Below are 15,756 nucleotides of genomic sequence, written 5' to 3'. Positions count from 1 at the left end.
TATAGAATTAAGATATGGTAATTAGACTCACTGAGGACAATTAGTTTTATCCATGTCATATGTGTTTAGGGATGTCCAGAAGGCACTATCTCTTTACAGTCTGTCCACCCCCTCTTCTACAATGTTATCTAAGCCTTAAGTGTAGGGATTTGCATATAGATGTCCCATTTGTAACTGGGCACCCGGGCACCCCCACAATTATTTATTCTATGTATTTTGACCAGTTGTGGATTTTTGTCACAGCCTCCATCTTAAAGGGAAAAAAAAAGCTTCTTTGATGACTGGTGAAAGCTGTACCTAGGATGGAGAAGGCAGCTGGAGAATGTATTACAACATGGCAGTTGGAGGTTTTCCTCTGCTGTCTGATGTCTCTAGCCACAGCTTTCTTACTAGCTTTCCAGTACTAGGAATGGGCTTCTTCCTGAGAGCAACCTAGGGTCTAATTACAAAGCTATTGGCTAACTTAAGCTATTGGCTAACAATGCCTCCACTGGGCCACTGGGAATATCTGGCCAGTCCAGTTGCTGTGGGTCACAGGGCTTACATCTGGGTAGGGCTACTATTCATTTTTCTCCCTTGGAAGTCTGAATAGCACCTGCGAGCACCGAGAGAGCTAGCCCTCCAAGAGTAACTTTCCAGGTCAGTCCCAGGGTGTGGGATTCTTTAGCAAGAGTCTCGATCTTCAGGTCTCTGAGGAGACACTGGCGGTTAGTTGCTGAAGAAGTCACTGTCTGAGTGGTGTAGGCACTGGTAAGTAATCCTATACTCATGCACAGGCCAACCCTTCTGATTATACTCAGTGGGTTATAAAAACATATATAAAAGAAAAAAGCATGAATGAATTTGAATGAGCGTGGGGAGGGATATATGGGGTGGTTTGGAGAGAGGAGAGGGAAGGGAGAAGTGTAACTATATTATAATCTCAAAAATATTTTTGAGAGTTTTCCTAAAGCATAAAAGTGAGAGGGTGTGTATGGAAGAAGAAATTAGTTTTAATTTTTTTCACATTTAGACTTTAGTAGATAGTCTACTGCTTGATTTTTCCAAGTATATAAGTTAAATAAATAACTTCAATTTGATTGTAAATTTTAAGGGAAGGGAAGATGGGGTGGGACATAAGGAATGCTTCCTGGGAACTGCTGGCCTCTCCCTGGTTGTCACTTTGAGCATGTGTCTTTGGAGACAGAGATTTCCAGGAAGATTTGTCACAGCATCCTCATCCACACTCTCTCCCTCAGGAACTAATAGCCACATTTCTTCCATTTGTCATTGTCGACCTGAGGACAGGGAGCCATTATAATCTCATCTGTGCAGCACGTCTCTAGAGGAGATGGCTGGGCATTTCACACACACACACACACACACACACACACACACACACACACACACAAAGGAGTCAGGTCAGAGAACAATCTAGAGACACCACAGATAGCTAGTGTCAAGCGTTATAGATCTCACGTCTGTCTGAGATCCTTCCAGGGATGAGTCGAGGTACTAGCTTCTACCTTACTAAATCAACAAATAAAAATTAAATTAAATTAAAAGGTACAGGAAATGGATTCTGTTATCACTGTCCCTGGACAAAGCTCTCTATTTAAAATACCCAGATAAGAAGGTGGAAGTAAATCAGAGCCATGAATGGGCCACAGGGACATCATAATAATAGTAAGTATAATATTGACATCAGTTGTGGTTTTGAGGGTGTATTATGCACTGGGAAACATTGCAGGTGCTTTCAAATATTAGCTCTTAAATATTCAAAACAACTCTGGGAAAGAAGTCCTGGTGATTTCCAGATACTTTCAGATGAGAAAACTGAAATTAAAAAGGCGATGGACTTACCCAAGGTTATACAGTTAATACATGGTAGGGGTAGGATTCAAAGCCAGCGTGACAATCTGATTCTAGAGATGGCTGGAAACTCACTCTCACATATCTCACATCTCTCACATCTCTCTCTCTCTCTCTCTCTCTCTCTCTCTCTCTCTCTCTCTCTCTCTCTCTCTCTTTCCCTCTCTGATGAAAATCTGGCTTTGTTGTGCTGACCTAAGTTATGTAACAAGGATACTCTGCGATCTGTACCCAATCCTCTCAATAGAAGCACATGTGATATTGTTGTACATTACCCTGGGGTTAGAGAGGTTTCTGGAAGACTCAACAATAAAAGGTAATGGCACAGAAATTATGCTCTTAGAATATTCTGATCGTGCCCTCCCCAGCCAGTAGCCAACTGTCTTGTTATGAAGTCAGAGACCCGGGAGGTGCTTGTCCAGTAAATGGGGTAACGGTTCCCACATGCAGCTGCATTGCACTCTGGGAAGGCTGAAGATGGGGGTGGACAGCCAGCTCAGTGGTTAAGAGCCTTTGCTCCACAGTCATGAGAATGAGAGTTTGGAGCCAGGCAGCCCCATAATGAGCTGCCTGGCATCTTCCCCTGAAACTCCTGTAACAGTAATCCTGAGCAAGGCAGAGACAGGAGGCTCGCTGGGATTCCTGTTTCCCAGCCTAACCGAGACATAAGCTACAGGAAGAGATCTTACATCAGAGGAGCTGGCAGCAAATGAAGAATAGAACACCTGACGAGTTTTCCTGACCTCTGCACACACAAATGTACACATCTTTATGCACATGCGCAAGCACACACACACTTTGGTCTAAGTTGGAGAGTTTTGTATTAGAAGTCTGACCTACAGTAGCTTTGAGCAGTCGTCAGCCACATGTATAACTGCATTCATTCCTTCTGCATCAGTTTGGGGAGATGCCTCGTGTGGCAACGAAAAGGGGCAAATTGCTTATGTTGGCTCACAGTTTCAGGGGTATCACATCATTGTGATGGAAAGGTGGGATGGAGCTGCGCAGTTCATCCCACATGGCATCCAGGATGCAAAGAGGGAGGGGACAGAGCAAGGTAAGACCCCGCAAGAACACCATCACCTACTTCCCCCAGCAAGGTCCCACCTCCTACCTTTCACTGCTTCTCAACAATGCCATGATATTATGAATCTCTCAAAGAATTATGATCTAATTGTTTCTGGAAACGCCATTATAGAGACACAGAGGTGTACTTCACTAACCTCCTTGGTTTTGTGTGTGTGTGTGTGTGTGTGTGTGTGTGACAGGTATGTCTCTGTGTTATACAGGTGTGTGTTTGTGCGGGTGTATGCATGTGCGCCTGCCTGTGGTGCCAGCAGCTGATGTAGAGTATCTCCCTTTGTCACTTTCAATGTTAGTTTTACGAACAAAGCCTTTCACTGAATGTGGAACTCATCAGTTCCCTCTAGGCAGGCCTGCCACCAAGCTCCAAGGAGCTGCCTGTCCCTACCCACCGTTTGTTTCCCTGCCAGTACAAGGGTTGGAGGTAGAAGCCAACAGAAGCAGCATATTTAGGTGGGTAGGGTACTGGAGACACTAACTCAGTCCTCACGTGTGCACACTTACTTCATCAACTGAGCTGTCTCCCCAGATCAATCACTCCTAGGTAGTAACCTGGAGGGAAAACTTGAAAAGAGACTATGGAGGAATGGTGCTTACTGGCTCACATCCCCTAGATCTCTTGGCTAGTTTTCTTATAGACTTAGCCCAACCTGCTCAGGAACAGCACTGCCGTCAGTGAGTTTTGCACTTCCATGTCATTTAACTACCAAGAACATGCCCCTCACACTTGTAGTTTTCAATAAGATTTTCTCCTCCCAGAACATCCAGGTTTATGTCACACTAACAAAAACTATGGCAATAGCCCACTAAGTCCACCTAGTGGTGTCCACGCAGGCACGGATATGGGGCCAGCCACTGGAGCATGGGAAACCTACTTACCAATGGCCACATCCTCAAAAAAAAGTGATCCTCCCCTGCAGCAACTACCCAGTGCAGTAGCCTGTTTGTAGGACGTGGGGCCTGGGATGTATCAACCTTATCTGTGCTGGGATTTGGCTTTCTCAATCGTGGACCCACAGATGCTGTGCATTCATGGGTGCACTGGGTATGGCACATCCAGAAGACAGAATCTCACGGTACTACTCCCATCCTCTGCTTCTTACATCCTTTGTGCTCTCTCTCCTGTGAAGTTCCTGGGCCTTGATGAAGATGGAAGGGCTGGTACAGGTGTCCTGTTTAGGTCTGAACATGCAGTCTCCCTCTTCAGCACTTCAGCTGGATATGCATCTCTCCAGAAGCTTCTCTGACCAAGCCTGAGAGCCACCGGGGTATATGAGTATAAACAAGAATCTTCAGAAATCGACCTGACCACTTGACAAATTAACAATAGCATGACTATAACAACCCCGGGGCCTATGACCTCCCCAGCCGTGAGCTTTTGACCGAGATTACAGTATCTGGTGTGAAAATCTGTCTGTGGAACAGGCCGTAAATGCAGTCAGAAAGTGGCCAGTTATCCCATATGCATTAAAAAACATGACTGTCACAGTAAACTGTGAGGTGTTGCAAATGATCACTTCATGTGCCCTTTGCAGCCGTGCTTCTAAAGCCGTGATCTGTGGAGCAGTAAAGCTCAGAGCCTATTACTAGCGCAGTATCTCGGACCCCACCCCATCTCAGCACTAGTGTACTGGGTAAAACTGAACCACGCTCCCATGTAAGGTATCTGCCCCTAGTGCCTAGAAGGTGACCTTACTTGAAATAAGGGTCTTTGTAGATGAAACTGACTTAATTAGCTCAACCACCTCCACTGACACCTTAGACTTCTGGCCGTCAGAACTGCGGGATGATAACATTTGTGTTGTTTTAAGGCGCCAAGTCTCCATAATGTGTTATGGCAGCCACGGGAAGCTAATCTGCTTCCTGAGAGAGGATGTACATTTTAACTGCTCCCCAGGTGACTCGCAGGCACATTAAAATTTAAGAAGCGCCGCTTGAGCATTCACCACGCATGCTGACACCTATCACTGCTTTTCCATCTGTTTTGTGGAACAAGACCACATTCCTCACCTGAAGTCTTCAGCTACCCCGAGGGGAGTCACTGGGCTCTGTTGGAGTCTGGAGGGTGAGGAGGGGTTCAGATCTTACCCATGAACAGCCTGCTTGTGTCAGCATATGAATCACATATATTATCATTTGACTCGTGAGGCATTTCCTTGTGGGGCAGGAAGCGTCATGGTGCCAAGATAAACAGCACTGCAACTCAAGCCCACTTCCTAAGGACTCCAGTTAGTCTTGCCTTTTAAATTTTACTTCTGTGGGCTCAGGATGGAGGCAGTAGTCAAACCCCTTCCTAGCACACACAGGCCCTGGGTTCCACCCCTGGGATTAGCTATATAGAATCCCCCTGTAACTCTGTCAAATATTTTTCAGGAAGAAGATCAAAGTCAAAGATCATCACCTAGATGTTTTAGCACTAATAGAGGTTTAGGGGTTGGTGGGGAGTAAGATTAGGGTCCAGACATCGTGTAATAACCTCAACCTTTAGGAAACTGGGTCCACACTGCGAGCAACACCTTAGCTTAGCTTTCCCTAGCAATGACCCTGTCCTATCGCTACCATTAGCAGGGTCTTGTGAACAGTGTCCTCCCCGTGAGATCACAACCAGGCTTAAGGTGGACTTGTTTAATTCTGTTGGTCCTATAGGCCTGCTTGGGTAGAGTGATTATTGTCAAATAATCTATACAGCCTAAATGCACATATGACGATGGACCGCTACACTGTCTGCAGCAGTCTTCCTGGGTGACACTGAATAATTGTAGATAACCAGGAAAAATTATTTTGATCATGACTCTAATAGGGAAATGGAGCTTTCCTGTACCTTACAGAAGCAGCGATTAAGAGCAGCGTCCCTGGAGCCAAAAGCAATCAAATCCTCACCGTACGTTTTGTTAGCTCTATCTCTTTTGCTGCCTCGTTTCCTGTACCTCAGATAAAACCAGTACCGACATTATAGTCTGATCTCAGCAGTGCGTTAACACTCAGGCTATGATTAGAATGGAGCCTTGTACACACGCATGGAAACCCCCACTGCAGTGTGCATTTTCACCCTCCCAATCCTTCTCAACACTGTATCAATAAAAAGTGTATGATATCTTTTTGGACTACAAGATGCACCTGACCATAAGGTGCACCCAGTCTTTAGAGTAATAAAACAAGAAAAAGAGTAAAAATATACAGGGGGAGATAATCCCCCTCAGGAACAGTGATAGGGGAGGGGAATAAGGGGAAAATGGGAGGGAGGGAAGAATGGGAGGATACAAGGGATGGGATAACCATTGAGATGTAACAAGAATAAATTAATAAAAAAGTTTTTAAAAACTAAAGAAAACAAAAAACAAAAAACAAAAAACAACAGCACCGGACCATAAAGCACACCTTAATTTCCCCCCACTTTGCAGGCGGGGGGCGGGGGGGCGGAAGTGCTCTGCTCTTTTGGTTCGAAAAATGTGGTGGGTTTTGCCTTCACCACCCCTGCAGTACCGAGTCTCCCTTGGTAGTGTTTGGAGATGAAGGCTGTAGAGCCTCCCCGGGCACTGCCTGTGTTTAGTGCCTCCCGGCATCGAAGTGCAGACTTACATCCAAACTGCTTGAGTTCACTGGAGTCATTGCCACCTGACTTGTCTAGCCTGGAATTCCTGGGTAGAGCAACTCGTTATGTTCGGGAGAGAACAGCCTCTGTTGCAGTGTGTCTTTGATCCTCTTCTCATGCATAAAGCATTCCTCTGATTTTGCCAATGCCTGTCAGCCTGACGCCTGCCACCTGTCTGATTTCATGCCCGTGTGGCTCTTCCAAGTCCCTGTGTTGGACCCCAGGTATTCACTGGAATAACTTTAGTGAGGGGACACGTGGGAAGCAGGAATTCAGCTGCCACAGCTTTCAGGTGAGAAACGTGGGAGAGATTAATAAAAAAGAGAGAATTGATGGTCATAGGTAGTAATTAATTGAGTGCCTTCTCGAGGTCAAATGTTTCTACATTTTGCACGTTTTCTCACCCAACCCTCAAGGCAACTCACTAGGCTAACATTCTTATTCTCCCACCTCCCAACAACAAACGGGAGTTTCAAAGTCAACTGTGTGATTTGTGTGATTAGAATGTTGGCCAATACGAGGTTCAAATTAGACATTCACAGCTCCAGAACAAGCACGCACCATTTCACTGTGTCTTGTGACATGGCTACCATGTGACCTCTCCAAGGCCTTAGAGCTCACAGAGACCTCCCCAGATTCCCACTACTCCCAACTTCAGCTCCGTCTGTGGCAGATATTTCTAGGTATGCAGCTTGATACTCTGCTCACGTTATACAAATGCTTGAAATGTTGCCTCTCATTCCTGCAGCAAAATATTAAATGTCATGCATGTGAAAGGCACCATCTGATAAGCCATTGACTTACGGCTGGTCACACCCAGGCTTTGTGATAAGCCACTGCTTAGGGTAATAGAATGCACTTATAAAGCTGTGAGACCAGATCAGAGCAGGGATTAAGACACAGCATCTCCTTACCCTTATCTTTACTGAAATATTTTCAGCTCTCAACAAACAAATGGGCACCAGACTGGAGGAAGGGATGACACAGCATGCCCTAAGTCTTTGATTTTGAAACCATTTTTATAAGCTAGCTACCCATTCTTGCTTCTCTGAACTCCAAATATTTAGTCTGAGTATCATAAGGTAGAGATTTTCTTTGTTTCAGGGGCCATAACTATCTACCTTCATTTACTTATTTATAAGCAGAAACAACTTTCAAAACCAACAGGGCTTCCCCCAGGGATAACTACACCAGCAGCCATCTGCAGACCATGTCAAAGCATCGTTGCATGGGGCTTTGTGTGACTTGTCCTATTTGATTTGTCAGCAAGCCAACGAAGTAGAGATTTTCTTCTTTTAATTGCCATCTTACAAATGAGAATGAGAGGTTAGGAACTGAAGTAGCATGACAGTCCACAGATGAACAACAAAAAAGCCAGAATCTGAGTCCAGGCCTTTCTGGCATTTTCTATCCCAAGCCCCCCTTTCTTTCTTTCTTTCTTTCTTTTGCTTTTTTGTTTTTTGGTTTTTGTTTTTGTTTTTGTTTTTGTTTTTGTTTCGAGACAGGGTTTCTCTGTGCAGGCTTGGTTGTCCTGGACTCATTTTGTAGACCAGGTTGGCCTCAAACTCACAGTCATCTGCCTGCTTCTACCTCCTGAGTGCTGAGATTAAAGGCGTACGCCACTACTACCCAGCTTTTCAACCTCTGAATCTACACCATTGGCTGACTGTGTGGTCTTGGGTAAGTTACTTAGGTCTGAGCCGATCTAATTTGGCAAGGGTAATAAAAGTCACTCGCTTGCAGGGTTAGTGTGATTATTAAATATTAGTCCACATAAGTGTTGGGTGTGTAACAAGGTTTTGTGGGATTCATTTGACTATGGTAGAGTTCATGCCACCTGTCATACAGAGATCTACTGTTCCATCCAGACTCCTGACTCTGCAGTGGCAGAGATGATCTCTGCGTCAGCTCCTGCATCCAGGTTCCTGCCCGGTTTGTGTTACTATCCTCACTTTCTTTTGGTGATGAACAGCAATATAGAAGTGCATGCTGAATAAACCCTTTCCTTCCCAACTTGCTTTTTTGCTCATGGTGTTTCATTGCAGCAATAGAAACCCCTTCGCTCAATGTACCCTCCCTAAGAGCAAATCAAAACGGCTCTGAAATTCCATCTTACATCTGTCAGAATGGCTAAAATAAAAAACTCAAGGGACAATACATGCTGGTGAGAATGTGGAGAAAGGAGAACACTTCTCCATTGCTGGTGGGAATGCAAACGTGTACAACCACTTTGGAAATCAATCTGGTGCTTCCTCAGAAAACTGGGAATAGTTCTACCTCAAGACCCAGATATACCACTCCTGAGAATATACCCAAAAGATGCTCTACCATACCACAAGGACATTTTCCCAACTATGCTCACTGCAGCATAGTTATTAGTAATTATTAGTAATTGCTTCAAGCCTCTCATGCTATGACTTCACGACAATGATGGAATTAGAAGCAAAAATAAAATAATAATAAATCCTCCCTCCCCTAAAGATCATGTCCCTGAAGCGTTGTTCTGTATCTATAGAACCATCTGTAGGTCTCTGAACTCATTGGGATAAAGCGGCTCTTTCCTCTAACTAAATTGAACCCTTCATCCTTGGAAGGAAGCCCATCAAGTCTAAAGAAGTAAAATCCAACAAGCTGCAGAGGTAAACCAGACTGCCAGGTCTCAGGAAGCTCCTGAAGATTACAAGATTCACAAGACCTCTCCCTAAGAAATGAACAATAAAGGCTGCCAGGGGGAGGAGACTCTCCAAACAGCTGAGCCACATGCAGGTGGCACAGGGAACTCCACAGAAGCTCCTTCTGTGAGTCATCCCCTGTGATGTGGTGGTGCCCTTAGCAGTGCTGCTGCCTTTGCATCACCCATCATCCAATAGACTCACTGGCTTACCAGTTATTTTAATGGGATTCTTTCACTGGTCCATCTTCAATGACTTCCCTGGGGTAAACAGACCTTTGTCCATGTCTCCCCAATGAAAGCCACACAACAGGGGCCTTCAAGGTTGGTTATGGCCCTGGTGTTTTTGTCCTCTGTGCTACATCTCAGATCAGAAGCGAGACACAGGAAAACTTGCACCTTGCCATTCCAACACTTGGGTGCACCCCATATCTACAGATCTAGTCTTCAAATGAGTTACCCGATGCAGGAAACTTCAAAACACTGTTTTTTTTTTTTTAAATCTAGTCGGCTTTCGTCTAGTTCATAGAGATACACAACACATACTGCAGCAGACATCTGTCAAATCTACACACACAGTGAAGTCTGCTATAGCAGGAAAGCTAACTGAGGAATCGCAGCTTTTGGATGACACTGAAATCTGCAAGAGGAAAAAAAGTAACCAGAGGAAAAATTAGATCTGATAGAATGATTAACAGAAAGTAAAAGTGACAGTAGCTAAAACTGTATGTGGCAACATCCTGTTGGGAAACAATTGTTGGAAGAATAAAATATTCTTGACAAATTTTAGACATACAAAGTTTGGTATAAATTAAAAGAAAGATTTGGCAAAAAAATTAATAAAGGCCTTTAAATAGCGAATGCTAATTAGTTTCTATAGATCAGTAAATATAGAATATTAATAAACATGTTTAATTCTCAAATAATATTGGAATGTTATTGTATTATCTTGAGGATTGTGGGCATGTGTGTGTGTGTATGTGTGATTGTGCACATAGGCACTGTGAATGTGTGCATGTACATGCCTGTGGAAGCCAAGGCACTGTGAATGTGTGCATGTACATGCCTGTGGAAGCCAAGGCACTGTGAATGTGTGCATGTACATGCCTGTGGAAGCCAGAGATCGACTTCCAGTGTGTTCCTTGATCGTCCTCTTCCTCATTTTCAGAGAGAAGGTCGCTCGCTGAACCTGGAGTTCACTGATTCAGGTAGATTGCTTGACCAGCAAGACCAGAGGTCCTCCTATTTCCATCTCCCCTCTGAGAGGATTACAGGGACATTTTATTGCTCTGGGCTATTTTGTGGGTGCTAGGATCAGGTCCTTACCTATGCATCTAAGCACTTTGTCAATGGGGCCAGCTTTTTAACCTGGGTTTCAAATCAAAGCAAGGCCAAGGGATTTCTCACACAGATTATACATCCAGAAAAAAGCAGATGGCAGATCTGAACCCCAGAATCACCAGAAGCATCAGTACACTTTATCTTTCTCTCATTTTTATATGCTTACTTTTGTACAGTTATGTTTTTTCCTGTAAAATTATTTTCTATGCTCCTTTCACTGCACATGTAACACTCTAGGTAAAAATAAATACTGAACTTTTTGTCTTATAGAAATTTTAAAGATGGAAAAATTACAAAAATAAAAATATTAAACTTCTGAATCATTTGTGAGTGAGATGAAGACAGAATGCCCAAGTTAGCTCAGCATTTCCTACATGAATGGATACATTCTCCTAAGTAGCCGCACAGAACAACCGCAGCGTCAGAAAACTGACTCTGACACCCGCCTGCTGTCTAGCCCACAAGCCAGGCTCAAGCTGTGCCAGTTGGCTTGGCCATGGCTTGTGGCCAGTGCCTGCCAGTCCTCTCTCTCGTCTGCCCTCTGATCCCAAGGAGGCTGCTGCTGCCCCTCACCACTTGAATATCTTTCTTGCGCTTTCCAGATTTACACATCACGGGGAAGGAAGTGTGAAAGGCGAAGAGGTGCAAAAGGGGAGGAAAAGCAACAAAAGAGGAAAGAGAAGCAGGAAGAAAGGAAGGGGAAAAGGGTCCAGCAAAGTAAATTAACTTAGACAAAAATATAACGCACAGGAAACTGATGGCCTATACTGATGTCCTAGAAGTCATATCAGAAATACTTCCCATATAATTGCGTCATTTAGAGATAATATCTTCGAAGATCTAATTTTGGAATCCAAAGTTAAACCTGGCTAGAGAGACTGCTCAATGATTTGGAACACTTGCTACTCTTCCAGATGCCCTGAGTAGGTTTTCTACCACCCACATCAGGCAGTTCACAGCCACTTGTGACTCCAAAACATCAGTACTGGTGTTTCCCTGGTGTGAGGGGACCACATGGTGTGGGACGCAGGTGGGTCTGGCTTTGGGTCACCCGGCTAACCCACAGAACAGTCCCCGTGCCCTTGTAGGCATGCTTGTGGTCTCCAGTATCTAACCACACACTGAGGTACAGCACACAGGGCTCAGTATCCCAGACCAGTGTCCGGGTATCCCAGCCTGCTTGAGACCTCATAGTGTAGGTCACAAGTAGACCTGACCCCAGATCACCTGGCTAATTCACGGAAAATTTTCCAGGTACCCACAGGATCATGGTCCCCAGCAGGTTTCCACATGACAGCATGAACATGCTCAGTGCATCAGACTGGACTATGGGCCACAAAACACCAGAGTCTGAGTCTCCCTGCCAGAAGGAGACACCATGATGTGGAACACAGGTAGATCTGGCCTCAGGCCATCTGGCTGGTCCACCAGAAGGGTTCCCTGATCTCAGCCTACAGCCACTCACCTATAAGCTGCTCTCAACAGCCAGTGAAGAACACCAGAATCAACTACCCAACACCAGAGATAACCGTGTGGCTAACAGCCAGAGTGAAAACACGAACAACAAAAACAAAAATAATGTGGCATCTCCAGAAGCCAGTTACCGCAAAGCAATCAGCACAGGTCACTCTAACACAACTGAAACACAAGAAAATGACCTCAAATCTGATAATGGCAGAAACACATAAAATCGATTAAAAAATAAGAAGAAACAGTGAAACAGAGTGAGGCCCTTAGAGAGGCCTATAAAGAGGAAATGAGTAAATCACTGGATGAAATTCAGGAAAATGCAAACAATCAGGTGAAAGAAATCAATAAAAACATTCGAGATCTGAAGGTGAAAATGGAAACAATAATAAAAGCACAAATTGAGGAAATCCATCAAATAGAGAACTTAGAAAAGAAAACAGAAACCACAGAGGTAAGCATCACCAACAGACTACAAGGAATGAAGGAAAGAATCCCAGGTGTAGAAGATGCAATGGAAGAATTTGATGTACCATCAAAGAAAATGATAAATATTAAAAAATCCAGACACAAAACATCCAAGAAATCAAGTACACCATAAAAAGACAAAATCTAAGAATAATAGGAATGGAGGAAAGAAAAGACATCTAGGTCCACAGCTCAGAAAATATTGACAAAAATCACAGAAGAAAATGTCCCCCAATTTAAAGAAAAGGATGCCTATAAGCACACAAGATGCCTACAGAACACCAAATACAGTAGAACAGAAAAGAAAATCCTCCTGCCATATAATAACACTAAATGAACAGAACAAAGAAAAAAACATTAAAAGCAGCAAGGGAAAAAGGCAAAGTTACTTACATACATACATACACAAGTACATACAGCATCAGAATCACACCAGACTTTTCAGCAGAGACCATAAAAGCCAGATAGGCCTGCAAAGATGTCTTGCAAAACCCTAAGAGGACGCAGGTGCCGGTCGAGACTACTATACTCAATAAAACATTCAATAACCGTAGATGGAGAAAACAAGATATTCCATGATAAAGAAATTTTAAACAAAAAAAAAATTTAAACAGTACCTATCCACAAATTCAGCCCTACAGAAAATACTAGAAGGAAAATTCCAACCCAAGGAGGCTACCTACACTCAGAAAAACACAGAAAATAGATAATTTCACCTTAGCAAAGCAAAAATTAGACAAAAACACTACCACAAACAACATCAAAATAAAAGGACCTAACAGTCACAGGTCATTAATATCTCTCAACCTTAATGGTCTCAACTTTCCAATAAAAAGACATACAGTAATAGAATGGGTGCATAAACAGGACCCAAGATTCTCTACATACAAGAAATATACCTCAGGAAAAAAAAAAGATATTCCCTAAGAGGAAAGGGCTGAAAGAAAGTCTTCCAAGCAAATGGACACAAGAAACTAGCTGGAACAGCCATTCTGATATCTAGTGAAACAGACTTTCAACCAAAATTAATCAAAAGAAATGAGGAAGGGCACTTCATACTCATCAAACGAATATTCAAGCAAGATGACATTGCAAATCTGAACATCTATGCCCCCAAATACAAGGGCACCCACATAAGAAACAATACTAAAGCTTAAATCACACAGTGATCCCTGCACATTAATAGTGGGAGAGTTAAATACCCCACTACCAAAGGAACTGTTATTAAGGCAGAAAATAAATAGATAAAAAAAAATGAAACTAATAGATGTCATGAATCAAATGGACCTAACATATCTACAGACCTTTTCACCCAAATACAAAAGATTATACCTTTTACTCAGAACCTCATGGAACCTTCTCCAAAATTGACCATAGAGTAGGTCACAAAACAAACCTCAACAGGTACAAGTAGATTGAAATGATACCTTGTATCCTACCAGACCAGCATGGACTAAAGCTGGACCTCAACAACAACAGAAATAACAAAAAGACTATATACATATGGAAACTGAATAACTTTCTACTCAATGACAACTGGGTCAAGGAAGGAATAAAAAAAAAAGAAATTAGGGACTACTTAAAATTCAATGAAAATGAAGGTACAACATACTCAAACTTATGGGACACAACAGAACCAGTACTGAGAGAAGAGAGTTCATCGCACTAAGTGCCTTCATAAGGAGATTGAAAACATCTCATTCAGGCAACTTAATGGCACACCTGGAAAACCTAGGGGGAAAAAGAAGCAGACATACCCAAGAGGAGTATATGGCTGGAAATAATCAAACTCAGGGCTGAAATAAAAAAAAATTAGAAACAAAGAGAACTGGTCAAAGAATCAATGTTCTTTGAGAAAATCAACAATAGACAAACTATTAGTCAAACGAACTAAAAGACAGAGATACCTTATCCAAATAAAAAAATCAGAGATGGGAAGGGAGACATAACAATGGATATCAAGGAAATCCAAAGAATCATTTGGTCTTACTTCAAAAGCCTATATGCCACAAAATTTGAAAACCTAAATGAAATGGAAATTTTTCTTTATAGATTCCACTTACCAAAGTTGAATCAAGATCAATCAAACAAATTAAATAGTCTTATATCTCCTGTACAAATAAATGCAGTCATCAAAAGTCTCCCAACTAAAAACAGCCCAGGGCCAGGTGGTTTCAGCATAGAATTCTGCCAAACCTTCAAAGAAGAGCTAAAACTAATATTTTTCAAAGTATTCCACTAAGTAGAAACGGAAGGAACATTACCAAACTACCTAAGCCACACAAAGACCCAACAAAGAAAGATGAACATTGATGCAAAAATACTCAGTAAAACACTCAGAAACTGAACCCAAGAACACATCAAAAATATCATTCACCATGACCAAGTAGGCTTCATCACAGGCATGAAGAGGCAGTTCAATATATAGAAATCCATCAATGTAAACCACTATTTAAACAAACTGAAAAAAAGTCACATGATCATCTCCTTTGATGAAGAAAAAGCATTTGACAAAATCCAACACCCACTCATGTTTAAAGTCTTGGAGAGATCAGGGATACAAAGCACATACCTAAACATAGTAAAGGCAATATGTATCAAGCCAATAGCCAACATCAAAGTAAATGGAGAGAAACTCAAAGAAATTCCAATAAAATCATGGACTAGAAAAGCTACCTACTCTCTCCATATATCTTCAAGTTGAAGTTCTAGCTAAAATAATAGGAAAGCAAAAAGAGATCAACATCAGAAAGGAAGAATTCGAAGTATCACTATTCTCAGATTATATGACAATATACATAAGTGACCCCCAAAATTCCACAAAAGAACTCCTACAGCTGATAAATATCTTCAGCAAAGTGGCCAGATATAAAGATATTTAAAAAGAATCAGTAGCCCTCCCATATACAAATGACAAATGGGGCTGAGAAAGAATTTAGGGAAACTACACCCTTCACAATAGCCACATATAATATAAAACATCTTGGTGTAACTCTAAGCAAGCAAGTGAAAGACTTGTATGAAAAGAACTTCAAGTCTCTGAAGAAAGAAATTGAGAGTGCTGGGTGACTGTTCAGACAGTAAACTGTCTCAGTCATTTTTTTCATTTTAGAAGCTGCTAACCCACACTCTGGGTTCACTCAGGTATTTAAGTTTTTTCCCTTCTCATGTCTCTGATGGGTTTGAAGACCAGATAGTTTAGTCTTTCAATTAAGCTTAGTAGGTTAGGAGTTAAGATGTTTTTAGATCAAGATAGATGTTTTAAGTTAATAGAGATGAGATA

The sequence above is a fragment of the Acomys minous genome (genome assembly GCF_964271855.1).
Source record: "Acomys minous genome assembly, chromosome: 16".
In the NCBI taxonomy this organism is placed as follows: Eukaryota; Metazoa; Chordata; class Mammalia; order Rodentia; family Muridae; genus Acomys; species Acomys minous.
Note: the sequence above shows the minus strand (reverse complement) of the source record.